Source organism: Macaca nemestrina, chromosome 9 (assembly GCF_043159975.1).
Source record: "Macaca nemestrina isolate mMacNem1 chromosome 9, mMacNem.hap1, whole genome shotgun sequence".
Lineage (NCBI taxonomy): Eukaryota > Metazoa > Chordata > Mammalia > Primates > Cercopithecidae > Macaca > Macaca nemestrina.
In genome coordinates, this window is record NC_092133.1 from 70921497 (window position 1) to 70945645 (window position 24149).

The window sequence follows — 24149 nt, forward strand, 5'->3', positions numbered from 1 at the left end:
TCATTAGTCTTCTAGTGTTGGAAATTTTTACCATTTGGTTTTTTTTTTTTCAGTATTGCAAGTACAATTGGGAAAAAAACTTTGTAAATCTTTGTTGTAATTTTAATTTCTGAATCTATCAAGTATTTGTTAAAACATAGAGCAACAAAACAAAAATCCTACAGAAGAGAATAATCAAATGTTAATCTTTTTGATTTTGAATACAATTAGAATGGAAATTTGGAAAAGGGGAAAATTGCCAGATAAAGAGTTTGCCAGATTTAGCAAATAAAAATACAAGATGTCCATTTAAATTTGAATTTCAGATGGGACACATGATATCTGGGACATACTTATACTAAAAAATTATTCATTGCATATCTGAAACTTAAATATGACTGAGCATCATGTATTTTATCTGGCAGCTCTACCTACCAGTTGTTTGAGCATTCAGGAAGACTTCATGGTAGAGAAGGGAGTAAAGAAGATGTTTTACACAAAAGGAATGGTTGAGATTATCTCCAAAACAAGAGTGAACATAGCTTATGTGAAATAGTCTCCATAAAGATAAAGACTTCGTGTCTCATTCACTGCTGTATCCCCAACCCCTTAAACAATCTGTACACTGTAGTCACTCAATAAATATTTGTTGAACAAGTAAATGAATTTGCACTATAAATAAAACCAGGCAACTTGGGACAAAGATTACCTGTTGTAACTAAGTAGATAAAGATAAAATTTCCATGAACTTGGAAAACTTGGCAGAAGAATTTGGACTTCCTGCCTTCCCTTATTTATTTTATAATGATTCATTAAGTGACTGTTATATGTCACATGCACAGGATATTTTGGAGAACAAGAACAGATATGGCTTCTACCCTCATGGATATTATAGTCTGTATTAGAGGCAGACATTCAATTTATAATTCAATTATTCATTTAATATTCAATAAATTTCAATTCAATTATAACTTAGCAACTTATAAAATTGAATTTTTAATCATTCAATTTATAATTAGAAATATGAATACTGTGAGGGAAAAGTATATAATACTTATGTTTTAAAATCACACACAGTGAGGGAGTATTCTTGAAAGAACCTGATCAAGCTAAATGTGAATGGTGGTGTGTCTTGGGGATAGATCCAATCTTTCCTTTGAAATCTTCATTCTTTCACTAATTTTTCCTCTGAATTTATAGAACACTCTTTGGACTATGACACTTATTCTTATACATTTAAAAAAATCTTTTTATATGGGCAATTTAGTTTACTTACTAGATTGTTTGTTTATTTTTTTAGAAACAGAGTCTCACTCACATCACCCAGGCTGGAGTACAATGGCACAATCACCACTCAGTGGCAGTCTCAACTTCCCAGGCTCAGGTGATCCTCCCACCTTAACCTCCTGAGTAGCTTGGACTTCAGGTGCACATCACCACTCCTGTCTTATTTTTCGTATCTTTTGTAGAGATGGGGTTTCGCCATGTTGCCCAGGCTGGTTTCAAGCTCCTGGGCTCAAGTGATTCACCTGCCTCGGCCTCCCAAGATCCTGGGATTACAGGCCTGAGTCCTGCACCTAGCCTAGATTGTAAGTTCTTTAGTGATCCAGGGGGTATTTCAGTTTACTTTTGGCCTCTATTGTTTCATGTATGTAAAATATACACAGGTGTTAATTATTTGCATGTTGATTCATTGAAATTATAATGAGGCTTTTAATAGCTATATATATGCCATGAGCACATAAAAGACGATTTCTGGATTCTTTGACCTTCTTAAAGAAGTTTATGATGCCTATATGTTGTTATTCTTGGGTCCTTAGACCTTGTGTGGCAATATTAGGTCGGGGATAGATGTCTAATGATTTGCAGTCAGGGAGCTTTGATAACTGCTGTCACGTATTAGCATAAATCAGAACTCAATCACTTTTTTTTTGGAGATGGAGTCTCGTTCTGTCACCCAGGCTGGAGTGCAGTGGCGTGATCTTGGCTCACTGCCACCTCCACCTCCCGGGTTCAAGAGATTCTCCTGCCTAAGCCTCCCAAGTAGCTGGGATCACAGGCACCCACTACCAAGCCCAGCTAATGTTTGTATTTTTAGTAGAGACAGGGTTTCACTATGTTGGCCAGGCTGGTCTTGAACTTCTGACCTCAGGCAATCCTCCCGCCTCAGCCTCCCAAAGTGCTGGGATTGCAGGTGTGAGCCACCGCGTCTAGCCAAGAACCCAGTCACTTTTGAGTCTGCCTTCTGTATATATTGAAAATCTAACTACTTGTTCCCTTCTTCTACTTCCTCTACTTCTTCCCTTCTAGTTCATGATGCCATTATCACTTGCCCAGATTATTACAGTAATCTCATAATTGCTCTCCCTGCCTCTGGTTTTGACCACTCCCCACAACAGTAATAGGAACTATTGGAAGTTTTTAAGTAAGCATGATAGTCTCGTTGGATCTGTTCTTTGACACATCTAGCTATGTAGTGTTTGGTAGATTGGAATAGAGGCATAGTAAATGTGGGTTTACATGATACAGTAGGTAGTCAAGACAGTCCAACAATCAATTCTTAAAGACATTTCATTTTGTTGGTAGTTAAAGAATATAGGCCTACCACTACTTGTAATTTTAATTTTATTTGATTTATATCAATTTACTTATTAATTTGAATCTTAGTTTATAATATGCTATAATCATATGCTATACTCAAATATAATTGAGTTAATTTTTAGAGACAAGGTCTCGCTATGTTGCAGGTTTCGCCATGTTGTCCAGGGTGATCTTGAACTCCTGGCCTCAAGCAATCCTCCTGTTTCAGCCTCCCAAGCAGTTGGATCTACAGGCATGACATGCACCATCATACCCAGTTCCGAACTATTTTTTAAGTAAAATTTTTTTTAGATGAAGACAAGCTTGTACACAAGAGTAGTTAAGACAGTGTGGTACTGACTCAAGGATGTACTAATAGACAAAGGATAGAAAACAGACCCACACACATACAGTCATACAGTTACAGCAAAGATGCCACTGTGATATAGAGGAGAAAGGATAGTATTGGGGTCAGTGGATATTCATATGGAAAAAATTTACTACTACCTTATACCACACACCAAAATTAATTCTATATGATTGTACATAAATATAAAATAGAACAATAACACCTCTCAAAGAAATCGTAGGAAAATATCATGGTCTTGGGTAGGCAAAACTTTTCTTACAAAATTTAAAAATGCTAACAATAAAGAAAATATAGTCTGGTCCAAATGCAGTGGTATTTACAACTAATTGATCACAACCAGTTACAGATTTCTTTGTTCCTTCTCCACTTCCACTGCTTTACTTGACTAGCCTTAGGAAAAAACAATTTTTAAGGAAAAATAAATTGGACATGTCAAAATTGAGAACCTTTCACCAGAAGACATTGTGAAAGTGAAAAGGCAAAATATAAAGTGAGCTTGAGAATTATGAGAAGTTCAGCACGGAGGACTAGTGGAAGGAAATATGTTTGTTCAAAATTTTTTCCCTATAACCAGTACTAAGAATAGAAAACCCTGTATTTAACTAAAGGCAGAAAATATTTTGAGGCCATATTTGTTCTCATTTTATGCCATTTACTTAGTAAATGTACATACCTTAGACTTATAGATTCATGCATATAATATACAGTCCTCCCTTGGTATCTTCAGGGGATTGGTTTTAGGACCCCTCTCACACATACACAGGATACCAGTACTCAAGTCCCTTGCATAAAATGGCAAAGTATTTGCATATAACCTATGCATATACTCACATGTACTCTAAATAATCTCTAGATTCTTTATAATACCTGATACAATGTAAATGCTATGTAAATAGTTGTTATACCATAGTTTTTTGTATTATTTTGTATTACTGTTATTTTTTATTGTTGGATTTTTTTTCATATTTTCAGTTCACAGTTGGTTGCATGTGGACGCAGATACAGTGGGCCAACTGTATACATATTTGGGGATCTTTTTAGTAGGTAGTAAAACTTGGTTTTCCCCAACTGTTTCTGTTAATTCACAGCCAACTATGAAATATGCCACATTTGTCCTGATTAGATAGTGAAATGTCTTAGTCCTTCCCACTGATTATACTGATAGAAAAGATTAAAAAGTGGTGGATAAACCTAACAAAAAAAAAAAAAAAAGTTTTCATAAGCCACTGCTGTCAGCACTTATTTGAGATTTTAAAACATTTTGTAATTCTTTATTTATTTATTTATTTATTTATTTATTTTTATTTATTTTTTTTTTTTTTGAGACTGAGTCTGGCTCTGTCGCCCAGGCTGGAGTGCGGTGGCCGGATCTCAGCTCACTGCAAGCTCCGCCTCCCGGGTTCACGCCATTCTCCTGCCTCAGCCTCCCGAGTAGCTGGGATCACAGGCGCCCGCCACTTCGCCCGGCTAGTTTTTTGTATTTTTTAGTAGAGACGGAGTTTCACCGTGTTAGCCAGGATGGTCTCGATCTCCTGACCTCGTGATCCGCCCGTCTCGGCCTCCCAAAGTGCTGGGATTACAGGCTTGAGCCACCGCGCCCGGCCGTAATTCTTTATTTTTAAACGACCTTACATTTAAAAGGGTTTGTTAATTCAAAAGGTCCCCTACGGTTAAGGGCAGTTCAAATAGTAGACTGAGGGTAGAAGAGGGATTGACTGTAAATAGGCCTAAAAGTATATTTTGGGGGTGATGTAAATGTTCTAAAACTTGATTGTGGTGATGTTTGCACAAACTTTGCACAAAAGCATTGAACTATACACTGAAAGCATATCAATTTTGTAGTATGTAAATGAATGCCTTAATAAAGTTTTTTTTTTTAAGGATACCATTAAGATAATGAATCGTGCAGCCATAGATTAGGAGAAAACATTTACAATTCATGTATCTGGCAAAGCATTGTATCCAGAAATCAATAATGAGACAAATCAATAGTAAGACAAATAGCATAATTTTAAAAAATTGGGCAAAAGACTTGGACACTTCATAGAGGGAAATAATCTAATGGCCAAATAAGCGCACTAAAAGAGGCTGAACATTAGTAATCATTAGGACACAAATTAACATCACAGTGAGATACTGACCCATCACTCATCCACTTGAATAGTTAAAATCAAAAGGACTACTAATTGTTGACAGGGATGCAGAACAACTGGAACTCTCATTCTTTGCTGGTGAGACCATGCAGTGGGACCACACGTTTGAAAAACTGTATGGTAGTTTTTTATTTTTTTCCCAATAAAAATTAACTGTACATCTACCCTATGATCCAGCAAGTCATTTACCTAAGAAGAACAAAAGCATAATATCCACAGAAAGAGCTGTACGAGAAGATTCATAGCAACAAACAGAGATGTTCATTAAAAAGACAGATTTTCAGCACATTGTGTATTCTTTTTTCCTTTTTCTTTTTCTTTTTCTTTTTTTTTTTGAGACAGAGTCTCACTCTGTCACCAGGCTGGAGTGTAGTGGCACGATCTCTGCTCACTGCAACCTCCACCTCCCAGGTTCAAGCAATTCTCCTGCCTCAGCCTCCCAAGTAGCTAGGACTACAGGCACGTGCCACCATGCCCAGCTAATTTTTGTATTTGTAGTAGAGATGGGGTTTCACCATGTTGGCCAGGATGGTCTTGATCTCTTGACCTCATGATCTGCCCGCCTCAGCCTCCCAAAGTGCTGGGATTACAGGCATGAGCCACCACGCCTGGCCTGTGTATTCATTTAATAGTATGCTACTAGGCAATAAAAATAAATGAACTGCTACTACCCCCAACTACATGGATAAATCTGAGGAACATTATGTGGAACAAGAAGAGTCAGATGCAAAACAGTATTTGTGTTCTGCATTATACCATTCAAACAAACAAAAACAATCTATAATAGAAATCAGAAAATAGTTTCCTTTTTGTTGGGGAATGTAGGGATTTACCTGTAAGAGAAGTAGAAAACTTTCTGGGATAATAGAAATGTTCCATGTTTTGTTTTGGATAACCATTTAAGATCTGTGCATCATATTTTATGTGATCATACCCCAGTAATACGAATGAAAAATGCTACAAAAGCCAATTGCAAGTCAACTCAACATCTCTACTAATAAATCTTACCATTTTTAAAAGAATAGTAAATCCTACATCTCTATTTTGAGAAAAAATAAAATAATTTTATTTAATGCTATTTAACATATGCTTATATATGACATATAAATTGTGAAAAGATCTTTTAAACAAATTGGCTAAAGAAACTTCATGAAGAAGGTGAATCTTTTGCCTTATTGCATATGCTTTTATATTGAGTAAAACCAAAGTGATTTCCCATGGTAGCTTCTTACACTCTATTCTCTTATTCTTTCTTGTGGTAAAATGGAAACTGATGCTCTTCCCATGAAAGGGTAATTATATATTAATGTACTCTTTTTCTCTCCTGTCCTTTTTTTATTATGAAATATTTCATATATCAAAGAATGTCTAACATATGTATATTACAAAGTATATCCTCTACCTCCCTCCTCATTTGAAGATCCTGCCAATCCTCTGCAGAGCTAATGCTTATTCTGACTTTGGGGTTTTCATTTCCTTTCATATATCCCTTATATATGTAGCCCTAGTAGGTGTATGCATATGTATATCATGAATAGTTGTATATATAATAATTGCAAATATATCCTGTTTATTTAATGGGTTATATTTCTTTAAGTTCCAATAAAATATTTTCTAAATTAGAAAGTTATTACAATTTTAAAAAATGTTCCAGGACAAAATGAATACCAAATTACAAGAATGGTAACGCTTAGAACATTGTCATTCACTATAAATAATAGCTGCAATTCTATTGTTGGTTTCTTTTTTCACTAGTCCATTTTGATATTAATATTTCTTGTTGTGGCCAGAAATCCTAGCACTTTGGGAAGCCAAGACAGATGGATCGCTTGAGCTCAGGAATTCAAGACCAGCCTGGGCAACATGGCAAGACCTTGTCTCTATTTAAAAAAAAAAAAATCGTCTTAGTGCAGCAGTGTTTTATTTCCCACAGAATATGGTTCTTCATAAAAGAACCCCAAAGTATTTATTTATAAAAATACAATTTGGTATACATGCAAATGTAGCTTATTTTACATATAACCATACTGTAATAAGTCTTTGTGGTAAGCAATTTAGTTAATGTGACTACAGGTTTCAGATATAATAATGTGAAATTTGGAGTAGATTTTAACTTTTAAAAAATAGTTTATGTTAGGCTAGGCACGGTGACTCATGCCTGTAATCCCATCACTTTGGGAGTCCAAGGCAGGAGGATCACTTGAGCCCAGGAGTTCAAGACCAGCCTGGGCAACATAAGGAGACCCCGTCTTTACAAAAAAAGAAAATTAGCCCTGCATGGGCCATGCCTGTAGTCTCAGCTCTCCAGAGGTTGAGGCTGCAGTGAGCCATCATCATGCCACTGTGCTCCCTCCCGCCTGGGCAACAGAGCAAGACCTTGTCTCAATAATAATAACAATAATAATAATAACTTATGTTAAGGGCTGATCTTTCTTTTTCTATATTTAACTGATTAAACTGATTAACTGTTTGCTGGTTTTTTATGTCATAGGTGTCAGATCCAGCTAGCAGTCCTATAAGTCAGAATTATAGATGGAAGTGGGGGAGAGAGAGAATTGTCAGAAAAACTTATTAAGATTTCTATCCTGGCAAGGTGCGGTGGCTTATACCTGTAATTCCAGCATTTTGGAAGGCCAAGGTGGAAGGATCCCTGGAACCCAGGAGTTTGAGGCTGCAGTGATCTATGATCATCCCATTGCACTCCAGCCTGGGATACAGAGCAAGACCTTGTCTCAAAAAAAAAAAAACAAAAAACAAAAAAACAAAAAAAAAAACTAAGTGGCATCATACAGAAAGTTTAAAATTAAATGTATACTGTTATAAATATCTTATTAAAATGCAGGATAATCAGAGGCTGATCTAAAAGTAATCAGGGATGATCATGTCTTGAGAGTATCCTGTTTCTCAGTTGCTTTGGGCAGAAGGCACCTAGAAGGTTGAGATAATTTGATGCAAAATCAGAGATTTCCCCACATGTAAACAACCTCAAAACTTGAGTTGGTCCTAACAGTAGACTCAATCCCTTAGAAAAGACTAGGCAGAGCAGAGCAATTTTCCTATTGACTACATCTGAGACTCCATTCATTCTTGTGTCACATAAGACATAGCATATACTTTTTAGGTCTCTAATAATAGCAGTTCTCTAAGAAGCAAACTGGGATGAAAGACACTATTCACTTATTTTCTTAAATGGGGAAAGCATTAAAGGGAGTGAAGGTTTATTAATGCCACTTTTAAAGATATAAATAGTAGATTTTTATTCTAATAAGTGATACATCAATGAAATTTGTTATTGCAGCTCTGGGACAGCAATTACTTATATATTGACAACTGATAAATGTTTTACATGCCCATTTGCTCTCCTGTTCACTATTGAAATGTTGTTACCATAGCAATGAACACATCACATGGTTCCTGTGCTAGTTCTAAAACAGAGAACAGCAATATGCCATATGAGCTCTGCTTATTTTCTACGTAAGGACTGCATATACAACTTGAGGCTATTCCATAACCTTCTCAATGCAGATAGCTTATCATTGATTTAGAAAGCTTTCAAAGTAAAAAGCAATAAGCAGTAGTATATTTCAGGTCTCTAGCTTCTCCTGTACTGTTCTTTGCCACTGAACTAAAAGAACACTTTCACTAGCTTTGACCAGCAGGGACTCTGCTGTTGTATATTTAGCCATAGATCGTCTATGGAATAGCAGTGCCACTTAGACAATTGGTGGGAGAGGCATATATAGCATTCATGGACACATTTTGTAAGTCTTATTGAGCAATTCTTAACCAATCTTAGCTTTTCTCCTACTGTCTCCCTTAATGTTTCAAGTTTTTAAAAATATAGGAGTCTGTTTTAGAATTTGAGGAAAGGAAGATGCCAGGAACAACTGGAGGCATGCTATTAGTTCCTTTTAGGTCCATTATTGTCATGTAAGATTTTAAAATGCATGGGTTATATAGCAGTTTATCTGTAGAAAAGGACTTCAGATTTCTGTGCCTGGTGATATCAGGCCCTATTTATGCCTTACTGTCACATTTACAGTATGTTGTAGGCTGTCAGACCTCCACAAATAAAGTAGCAACATACCCCTCTTACTGTGACTCTTACCTGATATTTATTTGAAACATTCTAAGCACTATGGCATATTAGGGAGTGGTGCTACTATGTAACCCTTTCTAACCATTAATAAGCAAAATAAATTTCAATTTGAGCTTTTGGCTATACTACACCTATTGTCAAGTGGCACTACAAATTCAAAATTTTAAATATTCTTTCTTGAAACTACTAGGAACAACTGTTTTATATATAGTAGAGGAAACCAGCGCTTTATTCTCTTATTGCTGTATATTCTTGACTGAAACTTATAAGAGGTGATTCATAGGTCTTCAAACACAAATTAGTAAATTTAGGAAACTAAAAAGTCATATATATTTAACTACTGATGGGGGCAATTACGTTGATTGTGTAATATTTTTATCTACCCTTTCATCTCAGTTATAATTTAAAAACCATTTATATACTACATAAACTATGTAATATTGGATACTTCTATCTCTATATAATTTGCAACAAAGTAGATTAAATGGCCAGAAATGTTATTGTACTCTTATGCTTGAATGTTATTCCTTTTTTCTTGGTCATTATTTAAAATCTGGACATTATAGAAATAGATAATGCAGAAAGAGAATTCTTTCATAATTCCACCACATCTCAATCTTTGTTATTAGTTTTAAAACATGTCCTTCTAGACATATTTTATTGTAAACAGTATTTAAAATACTCACTTTATTTTATTGTAGCAACAGAGAGAAGGGCATTTATTGTAGGGCACCAAGCAAGGAGGATGGGCAGCTGATGCTTAAGACCCAGCCTCCCCGCTGGCTTACAAGCATGGGTTTTTAAAGGCAGGAGTACATTTCAGGAAAGTAGAAGTCACAGGCAAAATTATTAATCAATACATGGAGGTTATACATGGGTTGGCTCAAAAAGGAGGAAAATCTTGAAGTGGGGGCTTACAGGTCATCGATGGATTAGGAGATTCTTTGATTTGCAGTTGGTTAAGGAAGAAAGGCTTTGTCTAAAAACTTGGGGTCAGCAGAAAGGAGTGTTAAGGTTTGGCCTTAACATAGGTTAGTTAGGATAAGGAAACCTGCTAATCATTATGGGGTGCTATGTCAGGGTCAAGGTATGAGAGCAAGCCATGATGCACTGGGTCAGAGTGACCAGTTTAGGAAATTGATAGTCCACAGGTGTGACTCTCTCGAGGCCCCTCAGGAAGCAATTTAGAACAAAGAGCAGCAGTCAGTTCGGTCTTCAGTTTCCCCTTATCAAAGGTCTATGTGACAGCAGTTGACATTTTCTTTCTTTTTTTTTTTTTTTTTTTTGTAATGTATTTGTTTAAAAGAAGTGTCTCATTCTATTGCCCAGGCTGGAGTGCAGTGGTACATTCATAGCTCACTGCAATCTCAAACTCCTGGCCTCAAGCAATCCTCCTGCCTCAACCTCCTGAGTAGCTAGGACTACAGGCACATGCCACTGTGCCCAGCTTATCATTTTCTATCTGGTGGGTGTCCTGGCATGTTGAGGGGAGGACCTGGTGAGAGGTGATTGGATCATGGAGGCAGTTTTCCCCATGCTGTTGTGATGATAAGAGTGAATTCTCACAAGATCTGATAGTTTAAAAGTGTGTGGCAGTTTCCTACTCATGCTCTCTCTCTCTTGCCACTATGTAAGATGTACCTTGCTTCTCCTTCACCTTCTGCCATGATTATAAGTTTCCTCAGGCCTCCCCAGTCATGTGGAACTATGAGTCAACTAAAACCCTTTTCTTTTTAAGTTGCCCAGTCTCCGGTAGTTATTTATAGCAGTGTGAAAACAGGCTAATCCACCTGGTTTCTGAAAAGTAATTTGACTGGCTTTGAAGTGGGGATGGGCCATGAGCCAAAGGATGCAGGCACTTCTAGAAGCTGGAAAGACAAGAAAAGATTATCCCCTGGAGCTTCAAAAGGAATCAACCCTCCATATACCTTGATTTTACCCTGGTGAGCCCGGGCTGGACTTCTGATGATTTTATTTTCTGTCTGTTGCCTGTGTTGATTTTATTTTTGGTGCTTTTTTTGTACATGGAACTTTTTCTATTAGTGTTTAGTCATATTTGTTAGTCTTATCCTTTACCCCTTCTAGCCTTTACCTTATTTGATAATATCAGATGATGTGTTTCATATGGGTCTAATTTATGCATTCATTCACTTACTTACAGAAGCTAATCATTTGAGTCCTGGTGTACCAAGTATCTTAGATGATGGGTCATTGCTGACTGTACAATCTAAGAAGAATCTTATTTGCAACAATGATGCTTTAGCCTCGCAACAGACCAGATTCTCTAGGATGATTAGCAGCTACTCCTGAATATTGCTGTAGAGTCATAGTAGCATGTAATATGTACAGCAATAGTAAACACATGTAACAGTTTGTTCCTTCCTAAAATTTTATTAATTTAGTCTTTTATATGTCCTTATATTTATAAATATTAGTTTTGTGGCTAAAATGTGTACATCTTTCCAAGTTATAGTATTGTGAGAAACATAGCTAATGGCATTTCACCCAACAGAAAAAATTCCTTTAGATAAAAGCCAAATCACAATTAGCCTCATTCTACATACTGTTCTACAAATTACAAAATCGGTAAATGTTTATTGGGTGCCTGTTTTATTACTAAGCTCTTGCAAGAGAAAGAGAGAGTGGTGGGATTTTTTTTAAGGTGTGCACTATCATCCTATTTTTAAAGAGCTCATAATCTAGTTTGGAATATTTGGCATAAGTACATCCAAAGGTAAATAATAAAACAAATGATAATTGCTCAACAATGTGTAAAGACCCCCCTCTCCAAACCAAAACAAAACAGAACAACAAAAGTGTCAGTCTCTTCTGTGAGCAGTATTATCTGCTAAGGACATGTTACTGGTCGAAGAGCTTTGGCTGCAGTCATTCCTAGAATGTAAAATGAAATCATCCAAAAAACTGAGAGTGGCCAGTTTTACTAGTCGAATGGAACAAGTGGCCATCTATGGGTTTGTGAATTTATCTGCCAGAATATATTTATTTTCTTGCTTATTCCAGCAGTTACTCCTTCTTGTTAAAGCTTTCACCATTATTAAAGAGAGGTAACTCCTGGAAATTTTAGCCTGCTAGATGTTGTCAAACCTGATAGCACAGTGTGATAGGCTAAAATTCTTTGTTCATTTGTTTTGGATAGGGAAGGAAGGAGACAATGAAAAGACTAGGAGTCTGAGGTGAGAGAAGATGATGAAGAATATGAATCAAGGGATCAGGCATCAAGATAACCTTTCATTTATTTAAATGTAGACTTTATCGGTCTTGATCAGGCATCAAGATAACCTACATTTATTTAAATGTAGACTTTATCTGTCTAATGTATGTGTTCCTAATCCCCGAATCTGTTCAATTCATTGAAACTGATAAGTACTTTCAATACGAACGGTTACAATATTTTAAGATGTTCACTATTTATAACATCATTATATGAGTTCATGTTAAACCAGAGAAGCAGAACCAGTAGAAAATATAGATTTAGAGATTTGTTACAAGGAATTGGCTGATGGAAGTATGGAGGCTGGCTCAGCAAGTCCAAAGCCCAGTCAAGAGGAAAGCAGGCTAGAAACCCATGGGCATAAGCTATTTAGAGTCCCTCAACTCAGGGAAAGCCTAAGCTGCCTTTCAAAGGGCTCACCTAACTTTGCCTTATAATTTTCTATAATGGATTCCTAGAGTTTACCCACTGATATGATGGTCTAGAGTTACATTTAAGTGAAATTTGGTTGGGAGATTATATTCTTAACTGTTTACATCTGGTGCTCTTGAGCACATACACAACCTTCTCGCCTTCTCTAGGTCCCTAAAAATCATTTCTTAATTCAAAAAATATTTAAATGCCTGCTATGTACCAAGCACTTCTCTTGATAGAGTGGTGACCAAGACAATCTAGTAGAAAAGTGAGACAGGGAAACACCAACATTACTGTGGAAAACATAGTTACAGGGGAAGGAGAAGGACATGAGTCGATGCCTAATAAATGCCTTTTTAATAAATAAGACCACATGGCATTTTTAAAGGAGTAAGGACCTCTTTAAAAATATGTATATATGGGGAAGGAAAGAGACGATGAGAAGACTAGAGTCTGAGTCTTGCTACAGAACTAGGGTAACTGGAGCTGGTAGAAAAGCAAAGAATTTTCTGATTTGGGGATGGATTCAAGAGTATATTGGGATGGGTGCAGACACACTTTCACTGATCAGCAGTTTGCATATTTCCTTTAAGGATAGTCTTACTCTCCTTGTCCTAACTTTTAACCTTTGCTTCAGATTAGTTCAGCAGTTTGTACTAAGTGGAATTGCCAGTGACCAAGTGAATATGATATACATATAGAAGAACAGGGAAAATCAAGTCTTTACTATGTTGCTGAATCACTAATTCAGGCTTCCAGCTAAATGCCAGAATATAAATTAGATACCTTATCCAATCTGGCACAAAAATATTTAGGATCTTTTTTAATATAGTATATGTGCTTTCAATAAATGCCTCCTTTGTCAAAAAATAAAACGAGTGTTTTCTGTGTCAAGTACCAGCTGTTGTACTCTGTAACTTTTAAACTGTCCTTGTGAACAAGGTCAAGGGTAAAATTAAATTTGGTTTTTGTATTTAGTTTTACATTCAACAAGTACCGTTTTTTCTTTGTGTTGTGTTGTCTTGTGGGTATTTGTTTTATTTTGGTTTGGTTTTGGTTTGGTTTTCACTTAGAACAAAATTCAAAATCTACTAAATATTCCCTAGCCACACTGGCCTGCTTTCAGTTTGGGAATTTTTTGTTTTTAGTTTTTTTTTTAAAGATGGCATCCCACTGTGTTGTCCAGGCTGGAGTGCAGTGGCTATTCTTAGGCATGATCATAGCACAACTACAGCCTTGAATTCCTGGGCTAAAGAGATCCTCCTGCCTCAGCCTCCCAAGTCGCTGGGACTACAGGCTTGCACCTCCACACCTGACTTCTTTCTGTTTTTATGACAATTGAGCTTTTTCACCTGTCCCCTCAAACTCTTTGTACATGCTCTATCCTCTGCCTTCACCTATTTTTACACCACGTTCAGTGTTACTCACCCAACTTACTCTTACTAATTTATTAAGTTGCAAATATTTTCTCAGAGATTCTTTCGACATCCATGCCTCCATATCTCAGTTAGATCTCCCTTAAAAATCTCTTCTGTATTACTAGTTCCTAGCATATAGTGGATGTGTGGCAAGTGAAAGGATGGATTGACATATTGAGCACATACTATATTCTAGACATTATAAAATGTCCTCAAGGAACTTTCTTAAATCTGAGTTCCAAAGGACCATGTTATTTTGTTAATAATATTCTTAATTTTACTTTAGGGAAAAAATCAGCATTTTTTAATGAAATAGAATTAAAAATATAGGCATGTACATTATATACATGCATGTATACATATGTCTGAATATGGCAAGTTGCAAAGTAACATGAATACCATGATTGCTGTCATAAACCTTGAAAGCCACTGTGTTAGTGGATACTGTTGTGTAATAATCTCCAAATAAGCACGTCTAGAAAACAACCTGTTTTACTTACCAGTTTCCCCAGATATCTCCCTGCTGACTGCATCTTTGGCTTCTAAGAGTTCTTTGCTGAGAGTCAAGAGCCAGAATCTCAGAAATCCCCCAGAAAGACTATTTAAGTTAAATGCACCCATCAAAGTTTGGAGGAAGGCTGCTTAAAAAAAGAAAAGCACTATATTACATTCTACTTTTAATTTTCAAAACCTGAAAACCTCAAACCCAGGAAAACTAATGGTATTTCCATCTATTCTCTTTGATAGCCCATAATTCCTATGATTTTCTTAGCATCCTTTTACTCTGTTTTTCTTCCTAGAATTCTCTTTCAAGGTCCAACACAGAAATCCTTTTTCTCAACAAATCTTTCCTGACTAACCCTATTTCCTTTTTTTAAATTCTTTGAATTTTCTAAAGTTTTTAGTATTTTTCAACGTTTGTATACAATACTATATTACAGTCAGTCATGTATAACTTTATTTTGTGTTAGAAGTAGGTTTTTTGTGTGTTTGCATTCTTCCTCATTTTACATGTGCAAAAAGTCACTTTAATCTTATTTTTCTTAAATGAAATAATCCAATTTTAAATCCCTTTCCTGGGGAATTAAATGTAAGTCATTTTGGGGGTGCTTTCCTTCACCTCCCGCAGAATCTCACACAAAGTAAAACATTCAGATAATTAATCATCCCTGCCCCACCCCACCCTAATCTTCTGTCTATGTTGGCTCGCCTGAGTTGTCCACTGTTAAACCACATAATCCCTTGAAGTTCAGTGGCTCTGTTGCTTCTTGATGCAACATGAGCATCTTGGCCAAGGCTTCAATAGCTTTCTGTGTTGGATATTTTCTCCTGGCATCTGCAGATAGACTTTTTAGTCTTTTCTTTCCCTAAATTGCTAAGTATTAGTAACATGGAGAAAAAAAGGATATAGAGTTTGTGGGACTCTAAATTATATGAAGCATAGTTTTAAAGCTCTGGGAAAGTTGGGTGAAAGTTAAAAATGTGTTCAGAAAGGAGGAGAAGGAGGAGTTGGAGCCTAGTCAAGTCACAAATCTTCAAATTCAGCTGAACTCTAGTAGCACTCCTGAAACATTACTACTATATCTTTAACATGTCCTTTTTTAGTTCATGAAACAATTTTGGCATAACTGTTCCCCTAACAAGTTAATGAGAAAGTTAAAGCTTTTAACAACTCAAGATTGCTGCCTATGATACTTATGATTTTTAAACAAGTTGTCATATCAATAAAATAAATAAACCTAGCTGGGCACGGTGGCTCACGCCTGTAATTCCAGCACTTTGGGAGGCTAAGGCAGGCAGATCACCTGAGGTCAGGAGTTCGAGACCAGCCAGACCAACATGGAGAAACTCCGTCTCTACTAAAACTACAAAATGAGCTGGGCATGGTGGCATATGCCTGTAATCCCAGCTACTGGGGAGGCTGAGGCAGGAGAATCGCTTGAATCTGGGAAGCGGAGGTTGCAGTGAGCCAAGATTGTGCCATTGCACTCCAGCCTGGGCAACAAGAGCAAAACTCCATCTCAAAAAAATAAAAAAACCTTCCTTTAGGAAGTAGAGCAATGTATTATAACCCCACTTGCAATTTTATTTTTCAGATTAATGAATATGATTAAAATTAAGATGGAATAAAAATTAAGACAATTAAATAAAATACAAATTGGTTGTATAATGAAGACCAAATTGTTATTTTGAGACACATGTTGCATCTTTCCATATGTTCTAAAATTCCTTAGGAACTTGGTACAAGTGCTGCTGAAATAATTTCTGACTCTTAAGTGACAGATGCCTTATCTTTTATTGTGGTATTAATTCTAAATCCCATCAAATAAGACAATGCATGATACAAAAGATAAATTTATAAGCATTTGCCTCCCGATTTAACCACAGAATCATTATCATAGTACGTTCACTTTCAACTTGTTTCTATGTTCTTTCTCTACTTCACATCTGGCCTCTTCATGTTTTTATTTTCTCTTTCTCTCTCTTTTTTTTTTTTTTTTTGGAAACAGAGTCTCATTCTGTCACCCAGGCTAGAGTGCGGTGGCACCATCACAGCTTACTGCAGCCTCCAACTCCTGGGCTCAAGTGATCCTCCCACCTCAGCCTCCTGAGTAGCTGGGACCACAGATAGGCACCACCATGCCTGGCTACGTTTTTGATGTCTTGTAGAGACAGGGTCTCACTATGTGAGAGGCTGGTCTTGCACTCCTGGGCTCAAGCAGTCCTTCCTCCTCAGTCTTCCAAAGTGCTGAAATTACAGGCGTGAGCCACCATACCTGGGCCTGTTTTCTCTTTCTTTTCATTCTAATAATAATCACTTATCTACTGATGGTTTTTGTTTCTATTTCTGAATACATTTAAATGCCAGTTATAAAATCAGAAATTCTTATTTGTGCTTTTACAATTTGTTGTTCTTGATGAGAGTTTAAGTATCTATGAATGAGGAGAAAGGTTACTTGAATTTTGGCTTAATTTTGGCTTCTAGAAAGAAGTAATTAATCTTTTCCTGTTACCTTTTAAAAAGATGCTCTACTTTTTATAGAAAGATAGCTGTAGAAAATAACAGGTATTTAAGTATGCTCACTGACTTGGGCCAATTATTTTGTAATGGAATCTCTGCTTCTGCGAATCTCTGTTTTGCTTAAGGAGACCTCCTAAAAAATCATTTTCATGGTCATTGAATTTTAGAGTTAGAAAACACTTTAGAAAATGTTATTAACCTCTCATTTTTGAAAAAGAATTTCTATCTTGCCCAGAGTCACATTAGGGGTGAAGTAAGAGGCAAAGGAAGAACTGGAATTCAGGTTTCTAGATTCCAAATCCAGGATTCTTTCTTTTTATCTCATTATTTTATGAAACATGGAGAGCAAGCTGATTGTTCATCTAAAGTTCATTACATTGTATCTTGGAATTTGTCATTTCTGTACTTCACTATTTAAATTAAAATATTTTATGTTTATCACCTGTGTTTTGATCTACCATCTAAGAATTTTCACTTATTGTCTTCCCTTTAACATTGAGTCTGCATACTGCTGCTAAATAATCTTTCTACAGTATAGTCCTAATTATGTCACTCAAAAATCATAATACGTCTCACCCCTTCTGTCTATCAGCCACATTGTTAAATAAATTAAATCCAATCATTTAACCCATTACAGACCAAATATACCTTTCAAATCTTAGTACTTTCCACTCCTCTGCTCATCTTTTGTGGGCCAGCCAAATGGACTACTTACTTGCTATTCTCAGGACACACGTCTCATTTTTCGTACCACTCTATCCTTCTTTACATAACAACTTTGCCTAAAATTGTGCCCATCTTTTGAGACTTAGATCAAATTTCACATTTCCCATTTCTTTTGTTCTCTCTCTCTTTTTTTTTTTTTTTTTTTTTTTTTTGAGATGGAGTCTCGCTCTGTCACCCAGGCTGGAGTGCAGTGGCACGATCTCAGCTCTCTGCAACCTCCACTTCCCGGGTTCACGCCATTCTCCTGCCTCAGCCTCCCAAGTAGCTAGGACACAGGCACCCACCACCACACCCGGCTAATTTTTCTGTATTTTTAGTATAGACAGAGTTTCACCATGTTAGCCAGGATGTTCTTGATCTCCTGACCTCATGATCTGCCTGCCTCAGCCTCCCAAAGTGCTGGGATTACAGGTGTGAGCCACTGCGCCCGGCCCTATTCTCTCTCTTTTTAATTCCAATTACAGCGTACTACCAGCTTGTCCAAACTATAACCCATGGGCCACATGCAGCCCTGGATGGCTTTGAATGCAGCCTAACACAAATTCATAAACTTTGTTAAAACATTATGAGGTGGGTGTTGGGGTGTGTGTGTGTGTGTGTGTGTGTGTGTGTGTGTGTGTGTGTTTAGCTCATCAGCTGTTGTTAGTGTTTGTACATTTTATGTGTGGCCCAAGACAATTCTTTTTCTTTCGTTGTGACCCAGGGAAGCCAAAAGATTGGACATCCTTGATGTACTATATTCTGACTTTAAATTTTGCTTTCCCCTTAATTTTTTTACCTTATTTTTGTTTAATCAAATGAGCCTAAAAGACTGCAACATAGGCCAGACACGGTGGCTCACGCCTGTAATCCAGCACTTTGGAAGGCCGAGGGAGGCGGATCACCTGAGGTTGGGAGTTCACGACCACCCTGACCAATATGGAGAAACCCCATCTCTACTAAAAATACAAAATTAGCTGGTCGTGGTGGTGCATGTCTGTAATTCCAGCTACTTAGCAGGCTGAGGCAGGAGAATCACTTGAACCTAGGATGCAGAGGTTGCGGTGAGCCAAGATCGCGCCATTGCGCTCCAGCCTGGGCAACGAGAGCGAAACTCTGTCTCAAAAAAAAAAGAGTGTAACATAGCTGAAGAAATAGTGTCTGATATGATCATTGGTTATTAAGATTCTTGAAGCAGGTAAAAGATAATTATTGCTACCCTCTTTTCTTCCTACATCAAATAATCAAAAATCTGTCCAGGTGATCACAACCAAGAGAAATCCTGTACTCCCATGCCTATCCAGCACTGAGTAGTGTCTCAATAATATTGTTACAGTGGTCTCATGGAGACTGGAGATATCCATTAACTATTAAACACCTACCTTGGGTCTAGCACAGTTACCAAATCTCACCATTTAGGCATTACCTGCAGAATATACAGTGTATACATTTTGCTTTGACATACTAATGACAGTACATATTTTCTTAGGTAATTACACAGAAAGCTATGCCATATTTTTTAGCATTTGGAGATTCCCGGTGCTTCTGAAAACCTTGGCTAGAACAGACCTTGAGACTGTTGGCATTCTCTCACATGCATGGTTTATTGTTTTCTTCCCAAGATAAGAAATGTAGATTATATAGGTTACTGTCACCTATTGATTAGCAAAAGATAATGTGAAGGTAGCAGAGGAGAAAGAGAAGTTTCTGACAAATCAAAATCTCTATAATGACAAAACCACTTTTAAGTGTTGGTTGTCCAGGTGAAGGTTAACTATTTTCCATTAGAAGTGATGATGGGGGACATGGAGCCCTTCCCTCCAACAACCCAGTCCTAAATCCAGACTCCTTTCCTTCAGTCCTGTTACTGCTAACCCAATACTGCCTAATTACCAGGATTTACTGGGATAGTGAGCACATCTCAGTCCCCACCATTGTGTCTAAACCATCATTAATCTGCTCTAGCTAATCAAGAATAGATTTTCCTTGTTTGTAAGATTAAGTTCATGTTCATTAGAAATGTAACTCAGATCATTCCTTTCACAAGATGTTTAGGATTATTACCATAAAAACTGCTAGCTTCTGTTTCCAAGGGGCTTACTATGTGAATGAGGTCGTGTCCTTTGAACACCTAACCAGTAAGATCAATGTATTGTGTGTAATCTCTTCTTCTGAAGTAAGAAAATTTAGCAGTGCCATCTTGAGCTACACCTGTGGTGGTGTCTATAATGATGTGTATACTGGCATTTAAAAATGACATAGATTACACTGGATACATACTAGCATTTATTTACTAGATGGAAAAAAAGGAGTCATTTTAAAACTGTGAAAGTGTATTGTAGCAGGTTATTGCTGATCATAAGCTTATTTAGATTTATGTTTCTATCCCACATGCTGTAGATTTTCTAATTATATTGCATGTCAGTACAGTAGAACAGTAGCTTGTCATAAAATTGCTCTCTGTTGATAATTTACCAAGTGCTCAAACTGAGTCAGGACTTAATTATTTACCCATTATTTCATTATTTTGTCTGTACGTAGGGTGTTTTATAATTTTTGTTTAGTTATTTTTGGTTTTGTTTAGTTTTTGCTATTTTGCTACTTTCTTTTTTTTTTCTTTTGAGACAGATTCTCGCTCTGTCACCAGGCTGGAGAACAGTGGTGTGATCTCAGCTCACTGCAACCTCCACTTCCCGCATTCAAACGATTCTCCTGCCTCGGCCTCTCGAGTAGCTGGGACTACCGGCGTGCACTACCATGCCCTGCTAATTTTTGTATTTTTAGTAGAGACGGGGTTTCACCATGTTGGCCAGGATGGTCTCGCTCTCTTGACCTCGTGATCCGCCTGCCTCGGCCTCCCAAAGTGCTGGGATTACAGGCATAAGCCACCGCACCTGGCCATTCTTGCTACTTTCATAGCAAAACATTTGGCTTTGGCTTTGCTATTCTGCTTTATTGTACTCTTTGATATCCAGTATTTATCAGTAATGTCTGGACTGTATACATCTTTGAAAATACAACTGTAATTAAATATTTAAATAAAATACTCTTTTGGGAAAATCTCTTTCCCTGATTTTGTTTGATATTGGAAATGAAACAATACCATAATCCTTGAGGATGACTTCCCACAGCAGGACAACTGCAGGTATGGCACAAAATATGGATTGCGTAAATACTCTTATAGAACACATCAGACCAGCACTTTCCGAAGTTTTTAGCCAAATCTTTGCTACCATTCCTGAAAATCTTAGTGCGTATGAGTAGAAAAATTTTTTGCCTTTGTACACAAAGATTCTACTACTAGAATAATCAAATTAACTTATTCTAATGCACATGTACTTAATTCATACTATATGTGAGGCAGTTTTAGGATGTGATAGAAAACTTTGTTTTCAAGAAGCTGATAAACTAGGTGGGGGTGGGAAACACTATAAATAAATTATAATGCAACATAAGAAATAGCATAATAGAAGAATATTCAGACCAGTAAAGTCAGTCAACTCTGATCCCCAAAATTAAGTATGAACCACAAAAAATCAAGTCAGTGTCAATCTAATGCAGATTTATTTGAGGGCTTCTCTTTTCTTCTTTGCTTAATGTAGGTGAGTGCTTTATCCTTACTATTTGGTAAATCAGCAAGGATTTATTATCTATTCTGTGCAGAGTAGTATGTTAGATGCTTTGAGGATACTAAATGAGTTTCTGCACCAAGAATGTATAATCTAGTAGAGGAGATAAGCTATCTACACAAATAACTATGTCTGCAGTCTGCACATAATTGTTATAAAAGAAGCCTTTACAACTTGAGTCAAATTCTTGTACAATGCAGAAAGCCACTCCTGGAGGTAGAGAAAGGAGAAAACATGAACAATTCAGGAAGGCTTCCGTTATGCAAAAGATGGCTGAACTAACCCTGGAGGGATGGCTAGGATTTTGACAAGAGTGGTTGAAGATATTCTAATTCATTTAGTGCCTACATGTGCGAGGCAACATGAAGGCAAAAAAGCCTGGGGCACGTTCAGAGAACAGCAAGTGTTCTAGTTTGAGTGGCACCTGGTACATGTATAAGGGAATAGTAAAAGATCTGGCTAGAAAGGAAAAGAAGAGGCAGGTTATGAAGGACCTCTGAAAGTCAGACTGTGGAACTGGAACTTTTATCGGGAAACAGTAGTTAGTTTTTTCAAGCAAAGGCTAATCAGAATTGATATTTAGGAAGATGAATCTAACAGTTGTGTGCAAGCATGCCTTCAAATTGAGTTAGACTGGTACTGGAGACTGGTTAAGAGACTACAACGATAATCTGTATAAGAATTAATACAGGCCTGACCTAGTTTTGAGTGAGTAGGATTGGAAGCAAGAGTTTAGGTATTATAGGTCTTATGCATATAAAATGGACTTGCAGAACTTGAAGACAGACAAAGTGTCAAAAGGATGCAGGAAGTGAGGCAGGATATCTTATGATGTTAAAGGAAAGAAATAATAGAAATTACCCCCTATCCCAGAGAAAAAAAAGTAAAGAGAAAAGATTGGAAAGTTAAAAACAATTTTTAGAAAAAGACTGCATTTAGGGAGTGTAGCAAATAAGATAAGCAACAGAAAAGTGAGATAATGGGAATAAAGATATTCAACAGAAAAGAAGGGAAGAGAGTTCCTAGGAAAGGGTAGGGAAATTCAAGTCCTAAAATATTGATAAAGTCTCATTTTTCATGTGTTAAATTATCCAGTGGAGTTGGAAGTTCCAAAAGAGAGAATTTAAATGTGCAACAGTGCATGGGGAAAATTGACCAAAGACTTGAAAGAAAGAAAATATTTAGCCACAAAATGAAAAGTAATTGGAGATGCCAAGAAATTTGGGTGGGAGTTGAAATTAAATCTCTGAAAGAATAAAAGGGAATGAATACTCAATTTATATCTTAAATAAATATTTCTAAATGTTACACTATGCAGAAATCCTTCTTCCCTGGAAAAAAAGAGATCAAGTCCTATTCAAAAAGGTCAAGAAGAAAGACTGAGATAGGTGACCCATGAGAAAACAGTTTCTGAGATAAGTGTAGGTGGAATTTGTAGTGTTATTTATCATAAGTCAAATGGCTGTTAACAAAAAGTTAATTTTACATCTCATCTGTCAGCCCAGTTGCTGTATAATGTTTGGTACAGTAGAAGTGCCACTACTTTGTAACTACCTACATGGTGTATTACCTTCAATTCCCATTGTGTTGTTGATATCTAAGCAGTACTCATTATTTGTCATGGAGACTAAAGAATACCATAAGCAAGCACTGAGGTTGGATAATGTGTTATCTCACATTCTGAAAGGAGGGTCTATGTGGTAGATACATTTCTTGATTCTGTTTTGGGATAATTGACTTCTAGGATAATTGGTTCCTATTTCATTATTAAATGCAGTATGAACTTTGCAGAAGTATTCAGTATCTCCTAAAACCTATTTCTTTTCCATATAGCCGTGGTATCTACTTTCAATTTAGTATCTATTCACCATCTACTACATGCTCTACTGAGTGTTTTGTATTATTTCTCTCTCTCTCTGTGTGTGTGTGTGTGTGTGTGTGTGTGTGTGTGTGTGTGAATAGTCTAACTTGTACATTTGACCAATTTCTTTTTCATGCATGTTAGATTTTTCTCTCTGACTTCTTTGTGGTTGTGGGGTAGTTTTGTTTTTTACTTAAGAGACCTGTATTGATTATTTCTATGGTTGTCCTTGCTAATGCCCACTGGCCATTGTGAAAAATCTTGTCTATGCTATACTTGTTTCTAAGACAGCCACATTACAATGCACTCTGTACATAATTACTATGAATCAGCTGGCAAAAAATAAGAAAATAATATTGGTTATTGGTAATATCTGTTGATTTTATATGTTAGCTTTTTTAAAGATTTTTTTTTCTCTTATTTTCTTTCTACTATTGCTACCTCTGAAGAGGCTTTTGGTAGTATTTAGATGGGTTGTGCTATCGATAGGTAAAAATTCTGACCTGGGGGAAATTACCTTTATTTTTCACTAGATGTAGGAAAGTAGATGCTGCTCTGTTTTACTATATTTTGTTACATTAAAAAAAATTTCAATGTAGTCCTATAAGTTTCTTTTTTTATTTCATCCACTACTATTTTAGACTGTGACTATTACTGGGATTTCTAGTTCTATTCCCTCTTCTCCCT

The 24149-nt window shown here is 36.6% G+C and overlaps 1 protein-coding gene across 9 annotated transcripts in view; it reads left to right on the forward strand.

Moving 5' to 3' along the window:
• Positions 1-24149, forward strand: part of LOC105466223 (adenosine kinase) — a 567753-nt gene that overhangs the window by 401876 nt on the left and 141728 nt on the right. The window lies entirely within an intron of this gene.